General features: G+C 42.9%; 1 protein-coding gene across 4 annotated transcripts in view; it reads right to left on the bottom strand.

Moving 5' to 3' along the window:
- ERG (ETS transcription factor ERG) overlaps positions 1-16,773 on the bottom strand; it is a 143,869-nt gene that overhangs the window by 64,864 nt on the left and 62,232 nt on the right. The gene's annotated exons all lie outside the window — the stretch shown is intronic.

Genomic DNA, 16,773 nt, shown 5'->3' with positions numbered 1-16,773 from the left:
ACCCTCCCCTGCTGACGGGAATGGCCCTGCCAGATCCAGGAAATTCTCATTCCCAGGTGTCCCACGGGGATCACAGAGCTGGGAATCCCTGGATACAACAGTGACAGAGTCACTAAGGTGGGAAAGCGCTCCAAGATTATCAAATCCAATCTTTGGGACACAGGATCAACTCCCTGCACAAGATCAGCTTGGTTTTAGGGTTCACTTTAAGGAGCTCTGGTTTCTTGCACTGTAAAGATGATTTTTCATGTCTTCAGAGCAACCTGGAGTCAGCACTGCTATACAATATTTTATATTCTCCATTAGTTGGTTCATAGAGAAACGCAGTGTTGCACTGCTGAATGTGCTCTTGCAGTCTACATCCACCAAATCACAGTGCTCCTGCAGAGTAGGTAACTTTCCTATTTTCATTATAAACTGTATGAAAAGAAAGCAATTTATAGTAATTGTATTTCATGGGGATGTTGATTTCCTCCCTTTTCATCTCCAAACAATGAGCAAGACAGCCAAAAGATTAGAACCTTTCTCTTGAAATTTCAAAGCATTGTATAATGTTTCAGTTGGGTGACTTCCACTCCAGTTAAGCCCCTGATATTTTGGTTTTTCCTCCAATATATCAAGAGGTTGCAAGTATCAGTTCCAGCTCCCCAGTGGAGAGGATCTAACAAATTCATTCACAAGCAGTTTTTAGTAATGATTCTTCTCCATCCCACCTCCATATACACAAACCTCCTCTTGGTTTACACAGGGATTTTGGAAGCATAAGGAGCACTGCTGAGCTCTGTTATTATTATATAAGTTTTACAGAGCCCACAGCCCAGTAAGGATTTTGCCATTTTCAACTGGCACAGGTTCTGTGCCAAAGAATCCAGTGAAGTTTATTTGACTTTCAAACTAATACCCACAGGCAGATTTCTGAGTGCTTACGCCGAGGCCGATCCAATTGCAAGCAGAGCCTTGGGATTGTGAAGCAAGGAAAATATTGGGTTATCAAATCACCATCATCCAGTTGCAAAAGAAAAAGAGTACAAACACTTCTACTATTTTTCTCCTTTCTGATTTTTTTTCAAGGTTAAATAGAAAGAAAAAATGTTTTTGTTTTGTTAGGCAAGTCTGAGTTATTGCCTGAAACAATGCACTGTGAGTTTGAAAAACTTGGTCAACAAGCAGAATAAAACCACGGAAAAAAGTACTAAAAATCCCCACAAGTCACCTTATGCTCCCCTCTAATTTCTCTCTGAAGCTTGTCACCCCAATTTGTCCAGGCTCCTTTCAGCTGGAATATTCTCCTAGCTTCAGCCTGCATCTGGAAACGACAGAGCAGCAAAATTCCCCAGCATGTGTTAACACTGAACATGTGCTTAAGTGTCTTGATCAAAGCAGGGAGTTGCACATGCTTTAAAGTTACAGCTGTGCTTAAACTCTTTCCTGAACACCCTTAAACTCAGCTCGAAGTGCTTTCTACCTTTAGGACTCAAGAGTTCCCTCTTTAGAGAAGATATTTCCAAACTGGAAATGAAGGATCCAATCTATGCTAATCTAAGCCTGCTTAAACCAACAGGACCCTGGATAGACCTGAAGATTTGGTTTGATCATGAAACAAAAAGTGATCAGATTGAGTCCTAAAGATGAAATTCCAAATAAAAAAAAGTTGTTTTGCTTGCTGCATCCTTTCTAGGATGTACTGGAGATATGCTCAGTATGTATGTACTCACCTAAACACATAAAATGTGTTTTACATGTGTTCAGGTGAGAGAGACTTGTCACAAAGGCACGGAGTGACAGGACAAAGAGGGATGGCTTCAAACTGAGAGTGGGTTTGGATGGGCTCTTGGGAATCAGGAATTGTTCCCTGGCAGGGTGGGCAGGCCCTGGCACAGGGTGCCCAGAGCAGCTGTGGCTGCCCCTGCATCCCTGGCAGTGCCCAAGGCCAGGCTGGACACTGGGGCTGGAGCAGCCTGGGACAGTGGGAGGTGTCCCTGCCCATGGCATGGAATTAGAAGAACTTTAAGGTCCCTTCCAGCCCAAACCATTCCACAATTCTATGAAATATGAAGGAAACACTTTGCAATATTCCCACTGTAAACAGATCTGTAATCCTTCTTGCTGGGAGGTAAAGCAAGAACTCTGCTCTGACCAAGAGATTAGGGACACATTCTACTGTGGTAATAAAGTGACCTTCATCCCTGGAGCTGTACAAAAATCTTTGGGTGAATAGTTGGGAAACTGGACACTCATTCACCTTTACGTTGTGCTTGGTATGGGTACCTACAGTGTCTGCAGATGTGGGTATTAAAAGAAAGGACAAAGAAAGAGAAAAGAAGTGAGTTTTGTTCCTCTTGCCAACCTTCCAGCTAAAAAGGAGATTCTCCTCTAGGTAGAATCAGGCTACAAATTAAAAAAAGAAAAACCAAAACAACTGGAGCACAATTAAAGAACTAGCACTGCAATTTTTGGAAGCAGATTTTAGAAGTCCAAGCAAATTACTGCTACTTCATGGCACATGAAGACACACCTGTGAAGGCCCTAACCCTCTCAAAAAACTCAGCATTTTGCTTAAATGCAGCTCCCAACATCTGTTTGGCCATGTTCAGTTTGGTGTGTGAGGGTCAAGTACACTCTTACCAAGCCTTTCAGATGGATTGTCTCTCTTTAATTCCCAGTTTTGCACGGTCTCTGATGAAAACATCAGTGAATCTGCTCACAGAGGGGTAGAATCAAAGAAAGGTCTCACAATCAGGGTTTTAAAGATGAAGCAGAGAAACCAGGCACTCAGAACCGTGCCCAGGAGAGAAGAGAATTCCAGAACGTGCCCGAGGGACTGCAGGATCAGCAGCTAAGGGGTGATGGGCTCTGCTCCCAGAGCCCCTAGTCCCCTGACCCTGGGGATGTCCTGCCTCTGGAGCTGCTGCAGGGACTTCTTCCTTCCAGCACCAGGTCCTAGGGCACAGGACAAACCCCATCCTGGGAAAAACCAGGATCCAGCTCTGGGATGGGCTCCCACCCACCGACCCGTGGCTGGAAACGTGGAGGTCAGCTCCAGGAGGAAGGCACTTGAATTCCCCCCAAAATCCAACACCACGTGGAAGCCAGCAGCCCATAAAGCCACGTAGTTAAAATATTATTATATAAAACAATATATCACTACCCATCCACAGGGATGACACAGCTTGCATCTCACAAAAGGCACCTTTTCCTCCAGCACTGCTTTCAAGCTTTTGTGCCCCTCAATTCCCTCCCTGCCAGGCCTTGCAGCACAGAGGAGGAGCAGGGAAGTGTCCCCACGCCTCTCCTGTTGCCTGCCCTGTGGGCAGCCCTGTGGTCACTAGATGGTGCTCCCTGCCCCTGGAAAGGAGCATCCTCCACACCAGGCAAGAAACAGCTCCTTCCCAAGTCGGCACTGACATCTTTCAGTAAAGAGAATACTTAAAAAAGGATTTTTTCCTGCTGCTCTGGCTCCCCCCATCACTTTGCAGCCTGCATTCAGGGCTGGTTGTGCTTTGGGCATTTTCACTTTTCCTTCAGCTGCTCCAAACCATGTGGATCATCAATCCCCTCATGACTTTCCCCCACTCCCACCTTCCTTCCTCTCACAATGAATTCACCTGCTGGCACAACTGCAAACATGAGGGAGAACCTGATCTGGGGACACCTTTTTAATTTAACATTACTTCATTAAATAATAGCAGCCGAGAACGGGTTGTTTTCCCATGGAAAAAGCTTAACAGAAAAGAAACGCTGGAAGTTTTCGAAGTGAAAATTAAATTATTTCATTTGCCACTTCTTATCTGTGACCCAAGCCACTTCAAGATTTTACCAGCCAAAATATTTTTGGTGGCTACACCACCGTTTGCCCACCTTTTTCTGGAGACCAGCTACTCTACATAAAACAAACACCTCAGAGCTCGGAAATGAAACAGAAGCTCTGTTTAGATGACACTGGAATTATTTTCAATAATCAATGCATGTCCTTCATAACAGGGCAGTTATATTTGCAGATAGGGAATTGAGTTCCTCTCTGCTTGAGTGGGATTGACTTCATAAAGCTTTCAGGATTTTAAATGCAGGTGTCAGAACTACCCTAGTTCTCCAAGATTTCTGCAATTCCCAACACAACCACCTTCATGATTTTGTTCAGTCTCATGTACAACTGCTACTTGAAAAAGATGAGATGAATTTCACATTTAAAGTATTCCTCTTCTCTTCCTTACAAAGAGAACCTCTACTATTCCAAGTCTTTTAATAGCTCTGCTTATATGAGATGAATCTCACCTAAACTCTCCTTTCTTTCTTCCTTAATTTCCCACCTCTGAAATATCAACTTGTACCATCAAATGCAAAAGGGGTGCTGAGCAGATTGATTAATTAATTGATAAATGGAAGTGCACTGAATTTTTTGGCTTAAAGTTGCCACTTTATGAAAACCTATTTGGTTTATGTTTGATGCTAACTTAAAGCTGGTGAAGTGACAATGATAATGCAGGGCACAAAAATTAAAAAAAAATACCAACCAACCAACCAACAAAAACAAAAACAAACAAACAAACAAACAAACAAACAAAACCACACAAAAAAAAAAAAAACCCCAAAAAAAACCCAAAAAAAACCAAACAAACACAAAACAAAACAAAAAAAAACACAACACCGAGCCAAAATACTTTCAAAAAAGCAACTTCTCTGCAAGGAAAAAAGAAGCAACCTCAAGGGCAAAGGCCAACATTTTTCCTCACTTTCTTCCAAATGTTTTAGGTAATTTTAACTGAACTACACAGTGGTGTGAAGTGGTTATTGGACAGTGTCCTTCAAAGTCCTCTCATCCCTGGATTGATGGCCACTGCACACAGCAAATATTCCTGGAATATTGGATTTCTACCCCGTATTAGTGAGGCTGCTCCAAGATTTTCATCAAGAATGGAACCTATTAAAGTGTCTCTCACACTCTGCTGTTTGGGACTCTCTCGATATTGTACTTCTTTGTTAGTGGCTGTGAACAAGAAACAGATGTGGAGTATCTGTGTTTGAAACTCAGTGACCCTGAAAGACCAGGGCTAACCCGGACCATTCTGAAAAACTGAAATCTGCCACTCTCTGAGCACCTCGAGGTCCAAGCCCACACTCAGGGATAGCCCCATCCCCGCTCCAGCAGACACAAACAGAAACGCTCAGGACTGTGAAACACCTTTATGCTAATTATGAACTCAGGTGTGGTTTAATGTTTGAAAAAAAGCAAAAAAAAATTTGATTCCCCATTGATCTTTTTCCTCAGTGTCAATCAGTCTTTCTCCACTTAGCTGCCCTCCATCAAAGGGAAATTCTCTATTTTGCCATAAGATTCAAAATATTCATCAGAAATTAAGCATTTGGGAAGTGTGATGTTACATCTTCTACGAATATCCCCAAGACCAGGCTGTGTGATCCAAAAAGGATAAAATTCACACATTTCTGTAAGTGTCTGATATTTCTGTCTCTCTTAAGACCTGCCAATGCCATATGCCTTGTGAGGTAAAAAAAGGTTAAAAAAAAAAAAATCACTGCTAACTAACACTGCTTAGCTACATGGTTTTATAACAGTTACAAAATTTAATTAAAAATACTGATCACATTGGATCTGTAAGGCCTGGTGTCAAATGCCAACTATTCCAAACACACAAGAAATTCCATGTTAAGTCCTACCTGATCTGATTTCTGTATTTTCATACCTCAGTACGTCTAGAGAAAGACATTTCCAACAGCGTATAAGAAAATGAGATTATTATCTTTAAAGTGCTAAAGTGAAATCAAAGGACTTGGCAATGATTAACCAAAATATCTTCTCCTGGGGACTGCTCATTTACTTTAATGGATAAAAACTGTGGGCATTAAAAAAAAAAGAACACTGAATATAGTTAATTGCCAAGTTAAATCTAACTCAGCTTTTACAGACCTGAGATTTGTCATCATCATCACAACCCTTTTACCCATATCTAAAGCAATTTGTAGGTCACACGGTGTTTTAAGAAATAAATACAGAAGAACACAGTATCAAGAAATAAATATATATAAATGAAAATAAAGACAATGTCCTGCTTCCACCAACATGAATGGCAAAACTGCTTTTGCTGCAATGGGAGTAAAGTTTCAACCCACTGGGAATTCAAGAAAATGATACAATATCACAGTTTCCTGCAAACTGGAAATTCTGAGCTTCAGAGGGCTCTAAGTTAATTGTGTTAGAAGGCACCCAAAGCGCTGCCCAATAACAAAAAGTGAGCAGAAGTGCAAACAGGGAGGGAACCAATAATTGATAGGATTTAATGCATGATTTAAGGCTGGGGAAAGAATCCCTAAAGCCTTCTCCTACTGGGAGAGGCTTGCCAGACATGTGTGAAAAGCTTGCTGTAACATGTGTGTTGAATTACCTTGGTGGCCCGTGACTTTCCCAACAGGCCCTCACAATTAGCAGGGATCCAGCAGAACGGGAATTCAGTTCTGTATGCAGCATTATTCCATGGAATGGGGCACTGATTCTGACAGGATCTGTGTTTTGGCCCTAGAAAATGCCCAATGTTTCACAGCAGTCACCTGCATGGTGCGGCTGCGTCTCTGTTTTCAGCTGAAAGGTGGATTTTTAAATGTTCCTGTCTGGATATGACTTTGAATCACTTGATTTTACTCACTCTGGAATTAGCCCAGAATTTCTCAGGCTGCAGGATGGTGACTGGTCTAAAGAAGAGACTCGTGGTTAAAACATTTGGATCTAAATTCCTGCTGCATTTCCCCAAAAGGAGCAGTGGAAATCTGGGCAGGATGTCCTTGAGGAAAGCTTGTCCCAGACTGTCTCTCTAGTCAGATTTGAGGATCTTGATGGACGGGTGATCCTCTTTTCCCCCATGAATTTGTAACCAGCATCCCACACAGTTCTGTTTTAGCAACCAAGACATGAGGAAAAGCTGAATAAAAGGGAGAAATTGGATTGTTCAAATCCCTGGAAGGGGAAAAGATTTGGGCTGAGCTCAGGGTGGCCTTGCAGGGCCTGAAGGAGCCCCAGGAAAGCTGCAGAGAGACAATTGCCAAGGGCTGCAGGGACAGGAGCCAGGGAATGGCTTCAGTCTGAAAAATGACAAGTTTAGGTGGGATATTGGGGAAAAATCCTTCCCTGGGAGGGTGGGCAGGCCCTGGCACAGGGTGCCCAGAGCAGCTGTGGCTGCCCCTGGATCCCTGGCAGTGCCCAAGGCCAGGTTGGACACTGGGGCTGGAGCAGCCTGGGACAGTGGGAGGTGTCCCTGCCATGGCAGGGGTGGCACTGGGTGGGCTTTAATGTCCCTTCCAAATCATTCTGGTTTGTAAGTGACAAGTAGGTTCTGATGGGAGGGCTGAAAAAATGTTATTCAGGCCATTGTCATTTTGTTCTTATGATCTGGCACTTCAGAAAAAAAAAAAAAAGAAAAAGAGAACAGGAAAGAAAAAAGAGAAAAATTTCCTTAGACTTTAAAGTAACCAAGATTTATGTTTTAGTGAAGTGGCAATATTTCATAGCTTTTCAGTTCCTAGGTTCAACAAAGGACACTGCTGGTACCTGTGATGTGTCAGTTGGTGACCATAACTGCTGGATTTCTTTTTAATAATCTCATTTTGGGTTTGAAAGTAACAGCACAGACATGAACTCCAGTCCTGCAAAGACTCACAGCTGTGTTATCTTTACAACACTATGTTCTCACTGAGTTCAGTGAAGACTACATAAAATAGAAGGAACAAATTTATGAATGTGGTTTCACAAGTATGGGACATTATTTTTTTAAATTTTCCCTTTTTATGAGATGTTTCATTGTAGCTGTTACTAAGCCCAGATATGTTCCTTCACACCCCACAGGCACAAATGATTGAAGGCACTGGTTTGTATGTCCACTGTGAGATTTATCAGTGCCATCAGAGCTTTAGGTGATTTAAACAGCAGGTGAAAAAAAATGCAGAAAAATTGCAGAAAACCTGAAGTTCCCTGCCTGATGTGGAATATCCACCTTCCACCCTGAGCTGCTGGCAGAAGTGAGAGCCAGGACTGCCTCAGGAGTTTCTCAGCAGATCAGCCTGTTTTAAAAGCCAACTAAACACAGGTATTTAGGCTGGCCAGGTGGTTTAACACCTGCACACTCAAACACAGAGCTCCTTCCCATCCAAGGTTCCAGACTTTCCAGGACCTCTCACCATTCTGCATCTCTTCCATCACAGATCAGTGAAACTGTATTTATTTATGGGCAATGCAGTTATTTACTAAAGAATGTGGTTTTGGGGACAGCTGAAGACATTTGTTAGCTCAGGATAAACTTGCTGGGTTGTTTTGGCCTGAATGAAAATAACAGGAGCCTTTGAAAACACCAGGCACTCCCTTGAGCTGGTATTTTTAAGTGGTTTCCACACTTGGTTTTCAGGGCACTTGTGAAAGCAAAGGAAGGAAAGAGGATGATTCTCCAAGTTTTCAAGGAGGGATCCCCCAGTCCTTTGCCCACAGTAGCCCAGGATGTGCTCTGGGGTCATCTGCATCCCTGAACTTCCAACACAGCAGTGCCAGGAGAGGATTCACCACTCAGTGCCTCCCTCCAGAGCTCAACCGCCTGCTTTCTCCTCAACTCTACTGCGAGAAGTGAGACAGGAGGAATTGCAAACACCAGAACTACAATATGACACCTTCTCAGAGGCATTTTCCTGAATCAGAACCTTCAATCCCAAACATACTCCGGGCCCTGCACATCGGCAGCTGCAGGTCTGGGCATCAGGGAAGCTTTATTTGCCATTGGAATATCAACAGCACACGGGAATAAAGTTATAAAGGAGTGCATTCCTCTCCAGGCTGTGTTTGTGCAGGCTTTGTTCAAGCCAAGCATGTGCAGAACCAAAGCATCTGCCAACATCTCAGGCAGGATCCAAGCAAGTCCATCGAGATGCTGCCAGCCACAGCTCTCTCCAGGAGGAAAGAATTTGGAGTGCCTTACTTGACACAGAACCACGTAACTGCAGAGTCAAAAATGAGAGTCAGTGGTTCTAGTCAACTGCCAAAAATTGGGGTATTTTTCTGGCTTGAGCTTCTAGTAGGAATGTAAAAAAAAAAAAAATGCAAGAAAGTTACAGCAAGGCTGATGTTACTCAGCTGTCATTCCAGAAATTGTCCTTAAAAAAAAAAAAATTGCAGGGGATAACAAATAAGATGATACGAGTCAGTTCAAGTAAGGTTGGAAAACACTGCTTTTTCAAGCTTCCTATACCAAACCACAGAACTCTGTGCACCACAAATATCCAAAACCATATGTGGTGATTTATGTTATTCATTTAAAGACTGTACAAAAGAACTCAAAACAATTGACTCTTCAATTACAAAGATGATTTTTGTGTGTTCAGCTCTTAACAAAATGTTCAGCTGCTACAGGTGAAGGTTCACTGGAGGGATTTTCTCACTCAGGTTGATTTTCTTGTTGAGTGGGGTGCCTTTTTTCCTGCACTTTTAAAAATTGTATTTATTTATTTATTTATTTATTTTAAGTTACTCAACCATTTTTGCATTGGAGCATCTCCAGATTAGAATTAATCTCATGCATTAAAGTACCTTATGGAAATGATACACATCAATTCTTGCTCCAGTCACCGTGTTATTTCAGGCTTCAATCACATGGAGATTCCCTGGGCAAGACGTGGAAAGAGCCTCCTGCCCCAAACATTTGGAATATCCAAGGGAGGAAATGCAGAGGGTACAGCAGGGCGACCAACATCTTTATGCAGTGGGTAAAATCAGGCTGCATAAACCAGACCATTAAGGATGGCACTGCACTGGGGGATGGTTTCTGAGGAGAACTGCTGACCAACGATATCAAAGCAGCAGACTGAAAGTGAAGGAAACTTGTGGTTTCTTTATGACTCGGGGATGAATTCTTTCATCAGATTAACCACTTCTGAGAGCATCCGGCGTGTCTGACACACTCGAGGGACAGCCAGGGCCCATTCTAAGGCAGTGCATGCAGGGGCTGACTCAGGAGAACATCCTTATTCAGGAAGGACATTTAATTTTAGATTTCTCTCTAAACAGATGCTCAAACCCCACTACGCTCGGTGAATTTTAAGTTTATCCTCAAAGCCAAGCACGCGCTTTGGGTACTTCCTGAATCCAAGATTGGTAGGTAAATGCAGCTAGAAATACATGGAACTACAGCAATCAGCGGAAGAAACAAAATTTTCAGATGGGGAGCTAATAAAATGTTAATTATTGTGCAGAAAATTTCCAGAAAATGAGGAGCGGGACCAGCAGAGAAGTGGTCTGCCAAGGTCCTGGGGGACCAGCACCAGTCCAGGTCCAGCCCTGGGAGGATTACAGCTGGGGGCATGGATAAAAGGAAAATCCATCTCTATTTCATAGGAGCCAGGCTCATAAATTAGAACTTTTTTCCTGGGAAATGCTCAAATTCAGTGCAGGTTTGGACGTGGAATCAAAGAATCATTAGGGCTGGGAAAAAATCTCCAGCATCAAGTCCAACCTTTGATTGAACACCACCCTGTCAGTAGAACTGAGTCCTCCAAAACTCTGAACTTCAAGTAATCAAGTGCACGTATTCAGAAAAAAACCTCCAAGCACTCCAATGGTAGAGCTGGAAATTCAGACAAACATTCAGGAAAGTAGACAAATTCATCAAAAATTGAATACGAAAACAGGAAATAGTCATTAGGGAATAAGTAATTAGAGAATAGCCTTAAGATGAAGGAGGGAAGGGTTAGATGGGATCTTGGGAATCAGGAATTGTTCCCTGGCAGGGTGGGCAGGCCCTGGCACAGGGTGCCCAGAGCAGCTGTGGCTGCCCCTGCATCCCTGGAAGTGCCCAAGGCCAGGCTGGACCCTGGGGCTGGAGCAGCCTGGGACAGTGGGAGGTGTCCCTGCCATGGCAGGGGTGGCACTGGGTGGGCTTTGAGGTCCCTTCCAACCCAACGCATTCTGGGATTCTATGACTTATGGTATCTCAAACATCCAACAAGCCAAAAAATCCCCCCAAAACACCAAAACAGAAGTGTGTACCCTAAAAGGGTCACTTCAGATTTCTCTTGCTCTCAATGACAATTTGGGCTGCAGAGAACCAACATCCACCCCTGACAGTGTGAGCAGAAACACTGAGAGGGCCCTCCAAGCTGTGTCAGGGCTCTCTGTGGGTTGTCCCAACCCAAGTGAAAATGAGGCCACCCAGGTGAGCACAAAAGCAAAATTTATCCTCCACCAGCTCCACACCGGAGCTGTTATCGACCCTCTGTATTTGGTGAAATTTGTGACAGCTTTGTAACCCAATCTAATAATAGGAAACCAAATATTCTACAGGGTGTTGATCTTCTTGTGAGGCTCAACTTTCATGAACATCAATTGCAGAGAAAGGGTGCTCCAACTTTGTTCTCAGCTTCAGGGGCCTCCCAGAGCTTTGCTTCATGGAATAATTACAAAGTGCAAAGGTATTTGCCAGGAGAAGTTGATGCTGTTTTCTATCAAGGGAAATCAAGTCAGACAATAATTAAGAAATGATCACACTTTTCTTCTTCAAGCAAGCAGGAAAATGTCTCTGGTCAGCCAAGAGATCCAATAAGTGGAGGAAAAGCACTTTTTCAAGGTTTTGGAGAAACACAACAGGATTTTCTGGCAAAGAAGGAAAACTGGTGGTCAGCAAATTATTCGGGGAAATAATCATGGAAACGAGTAAAATTTATTTTAAAGCATTTGCTAGTGGGAAAGAATATTTCTGTGCTGGCACAAGGATATAAACATTTGTGAAAAACTTAGGGCAAATTTAATGGAGGACAGCTCAAGAGTAAATGTTTTGAAGAAAACACTGTTGGAGGAGGTAGCTTTTTGTATTACAATCTCCATTTCATTCAACCTCCAGGAAAGGTCATTGATTTAATCAAAAGCTCTTTTTCCCCCTTTGGTCAGACTCCCAAATGCACATACCATCAAGATCTGGTGCACAGAAATAATTTGAAGCAAATCTTCTAAAAAAGGTTTTGAAGATGCCTGCCAGTAGAACATTGTGCCTCACAGCTATAATATCAGAAAAAAAAAGCCATTCCATTTAAATTAATATATTTGGCCAGACAGCTATATTAAAATTCTTGTTGTTTTTTCACTTATAATGGTAGCCTGTGGTATGACTAGCCCCCCTCAAAAATCTGTGTAGTTATTGCCTTTCTCTTGCCTAGGGTGCATCAGATGTTTTCGATTTGGACGATCTGCGTTGCGCTACCTCATTAAAACAAACATTTATGCAAAACAAAGGCCGCCTGTCACAGGGCAGGGCTGGGGAGCCAGTTCTGAAGGGGCTGCAGCCTTGCAAGAAGCATCCTTCAAAGCAGAATGTCCACAGACCCGGCCCCGTTTCTGCTGAACCTTTGTGGGCGACGCCGGCCGCGCACGGTGCCCCCGCCAACGGGGAGGCTTCAGGAGCGCTGAAGGGGCACGGATAAAAGAAAAATCGGCTGTGGAGCAGGGAAGTGTCTGCTGGTAGGATGGAGAAGGTTCCTCCTGCCCCTGTCAGAGCAGCAGCCGTGCCCTGAGGAGCTGGAGGTGCTGGACAGCTCCGCTTCTCTGGGGCCACTGCCCCGGGACAGCCCTGCCCTCATCCCAAAGGCGTCCCAGGCCTGCAGGTGGGAAAAACCCAGGGAAAAATCAACTCCCAGAGCATCTGTGCAGGGAATCAGGAGGGTGTGTTCTGAAGGAACTGTGCTTTCCCGGGTCCTTGGCAGCAACTGCTTTCAGCTGAGGTGATTTTCCCCCTCAAAAAAATGTCTGGTTCCCTCACTGGAGGAAACCAGAAAGAAGAGGAGGAAACTCCCTCACTTCAAAAAAAGGACATATTGACTCCTTCACTTCAAGAAAAAGGACACTGAGGGGGTAGAGCGTGTCCTGAGAAGGGAATGGAGCAGAGGAAGGGGCTGAAACAGAAATCTGATGAGGAGAAGATGAGGGAGCTGGGAAAGGGCTGAGGCTGGAGAAAAGGAGGCTCAGGGGGGACCTTGTGGCTCTGCACAAGTCCCTGACAGGAGGGAAAAGGGAAAAATGAGAGGAAATGGCCTCAAATTGCACCAGGGGAGGCTCAGGCTGGAGATTGGAAAGGAAATTTCCCTGGCAGAGTGGTCAGGCCTTGGGCTGAGCTGCCCAGGGAGGTTTGCAGTCACTGTCTGTGGGAGTGCTCAGGAGGAGTCTGGAGGTGGCCCCTGGGGACAGGGTTTGGGGGATGCTGGTGGGGCTGGGGTGGCACTGGGTGATCCTGAGGGGCTCTTCCCACCTTGATGATTCTGTGCTTGTCTCAAAAGAGGTGTGGCTAAACAGTTTAAATGCCGACATTACAGATGTCTAAAGGCAGATGAAATGAAACCTAACAAAAGACCCCTAAGATATATGAATCTGTGTATACATTTTCTTTAAAAAAGCAAACAAACAAAAAACAACAACAACAACAACAAAAAAACCCTCAAAAACAAACAAACAAACAAAAACCCTCAAGTGCCAAGGTTAATGCTTTTCATCCAAATCTCCCAACTGTTTATATATCAAACTACACCACTACTAATATAACCAAATTTACCCATGATGGATTTTGGAAGGTCGTAAAGATGTTGAATCACCACAGAACCTTGGTGATTATCATGGTTTTGTATAATGTATCCCTCACATTAATGCTTTATCATTATATGTCAAAGTACAGTAATCAATGCAGGTAAATATTTGCATATTTTTAAAAAATCCATTTGGCATTTCTGACACTTCACAAGCTCATTTTTAATCACTTATCTTCAAGAGTCAATAAACACTGCTAGTAAAAATTCAGGAGAATTTTCTACAAACTCCCTTAAAATGTAGCACAATTAGTGACTGTATTTATCACTCCATACAAAAAACAAATTACCAGCCTGTGTGCTACCTGAGCCTTTCAAAATAAGTATGGTAAATCCATATATTGTACAGTTGTAAAAAAGTAAATATTTTTAGTTTTTGATGTGGCACATTTTGAAGTGACTGACATGAAATTATGGCAAGGCTGTGATGCTTTGGAGGCTGAGGATACAAGTGACTTTTCACTGAGAATTTATTTGTGGCAGTTCTGCACAGAATGATTCCAGTGGAAAATAAGCCCTGCTGGATTTGTCTCTGGCCCACAGCTTGGACAATTTCAATCCCTTAACAAAATATACTACAGGAAATGCAGGGAGCTCACCAGTCCTACAGTTTGACTACAAGTTTTTAAATCAACTTAGTGAATTCAGGCTGGGGCTTGCTCAGGCTGTGAATGGATTGATGCAATGTGTGAATTACTTCAAAATAATATCTGTACAAATACGTAGAAAACTACATGTTCAGGGATAACTATGGAAGAAAAAAATAGTATTTAGGACTTTAAAAGTTTGTTAAAATATACTCAAACACTTGGCCTTAAGAGCTCTACTCATCAGTTTATCTTGTCATCTCCCTCTGGATGACTCTACTATCTTTTTTTTTTTTTTTTCTAATAGGCTAATTATGTTTAGAAGTGAGTATTTAATTTCCTTTTACCAAGCTAGCAACTTGACTTTTAAAAATACATGCTATTATCTTGCACTGAAGCCTGCCAAAATAAAACAGCAAGGAGTGATGCAGTTCATCACCAATAGAAGTATATACAGAGAGCTGAAAAAAAGAGGGTGAGGGTTAAATCCTGTCTCTGTTAAAGCCAGGGGAGGTTTATCACTGTCTTCCTCAGAGCCTGCGCTTCATCCCAGCTACTCATAACACTTTTCATATTTGATAGGGGACAATTTAAAGTGATAAATAGCAGCCAAACTGCACGTGTGTGTGAGGAGGGGAAGATTTCGAAACAGCCTCAGTGTTGAAACTCTACTACTTCTGTCAGTTTGGAAAATTTTTGGCCTACCAGGCTAAATCTGAGTTTAAGCAGGGGAAATATTTCTGTTTATGCTGGTTATCTGAAAGCTCCAGGCTGGTCAGACTGGCTCCTTCTGGAGTCACCTACTTGGATGTGAAGTTCAGGCTTGCCCAGATTTTAGAAGGGGCCACCAACATTCACTCAGAAAATGAAGTTACTTCTATTAATGTGTCTGTGTATCAGTTTAAGATCTAGTTTCAGGCAGAAAAAAGAGGTCTCACACAGCTCTCAAAAAATTATGCTTTTTCCTCATTTCCCATTGGTAAAACTTTACTGCAAAGTCCTGAACCAGAAGCCACATTCACAATATCTCTAGCTCTATCCATCAGGAATGTGCTGCAAAATTTCACCCTTGAGACCCATTGATGCTGAACCAACCATCATCATCATCATCAAGGTGGGAAGAGGCTTTCAGCATCCACTTCCAGCTCTCAAGGTTATTCCCCTACATTACTTCAATTTTATTCCATTCAGAGGGTGGAACTCTTCAAAGCAGGGAAGTTTAGTATCTTCCACTGCTTTCCTGATAATGGGTTATTAACACCTTTGAAATAGCAATTTCATATCCTCAGTCTCTTTAAAGGATTTGTAATTTTTTTCTTCTTAAAACAAACAAACAAATGAAAACCACAAAACCAAGAACAAAACCAAAGCTTTAAAGATATTTCTTAGAGTTTTGCTCTCAAATATAAATAGACAGATTGGATAAGAAAATATGTTTATGCTTTGGAGTAAAGGAGCCAACAGACTTTGAGGATGGATTTCTACTGATTTGCTACCTGAAAATAAAAGTCATTAAAATGCAGGCTGACAGCAATGAAAGTTATGTAATTACAGATTCCTTCCTTTCTTTAAAGCACCTCTCCCTTCAAAAAATGTTTCCTCTGCTCCGTCAAGTGAAATATTTCAGGAAACTCCCTCATAGCTTATCTCTGGAAGAGGGAGGAATATGATGTGTGGGTTCTGCCCACATGTGTGAAACCGATCCTTGTCTCCCACATCCAAGGCAATTTTTAGCCAAAATTGTTTGCTGGCCCAGAGGGAATAATGGTTTCACGTTAAAGCCACATGCAGAGCAAGTCAGAGAGAAGAGATGCTACCCCCTGTCAAGCCTCTCAGATGTCTGGCTCTAAAAATACTTTCCTTGTGTTTGCCATGCCAAAACCAGTAATATTAACAGTGCTGCTATTACAGCCAGCGCTTCCAAAACTGCCTCCTCATTAAAGTCTCTCATCCAAAACAATTTAAATGCTCTATATCTGAACCACATGAAAGTCTGTAACAGTGGGGACAGGCGTTATCTGAGCCTCACCCAGCCTGGTTTGCTCATCACGAGCTAGTAAAGCATCTGAAATCACAGGCCCACTGTCCAGTTTCCTGGAAAAATGCTGTCAGCCACACACTCTGTCTTGCACAGCTCCACCCAGGCTCTCACAGCCCTCATTTTTATCGTGTTTTTTCAGAAAAACCCAGCTGACGCTGTGGGAAGTCCTGCAGCACTAGATCCCAGTGTTCCCATTAAACCTGTCTTCAAGAGCCTCTACTTAAGGCATGCGCTTATAAGATCAGGAGAATTTGCACCCTTTAAAGACAAAACTAATCATTTTAGAGCTGCTGGTTCATTTCTTCAGTTTGAGATTTCCCTCTGCTGTGAAAGGCAATGGCTGCCACCCTACAGCTCTGACTCAGACATCCCACAGATTTTGAGAGGGGCATGAGGAGAGAAATTCCTTTCAGAAACTTTCACATAGGAAAATTATTAACTTGGTTTATCTTAAATGATGTCAGGAAGCTTTATCTCTAGCACTGGGCGTCCAACAGGGTGTCAAGAGGATGCAGATTTTCTTAGTGGTGCCAAGCA

This window comes from Prinia subflava, chromosome 3 (assembly GCF_021018805.1).
Source record: "Prinia subflava isolate CZ2003 ecotype Zambia chromosome 3, Cam_Psub_1.2, whole genome shotgun sequence".
NCBI lineage: Eukaryota > Metazoa > Chordata > Aves > Passeriformes > Cisticolidae > Prinia > Prinia subflava.
Note: the sequence above shows the minus strand (reverse complement) of the source record. Positions and strands in the feature narration are given on the sequence as shown.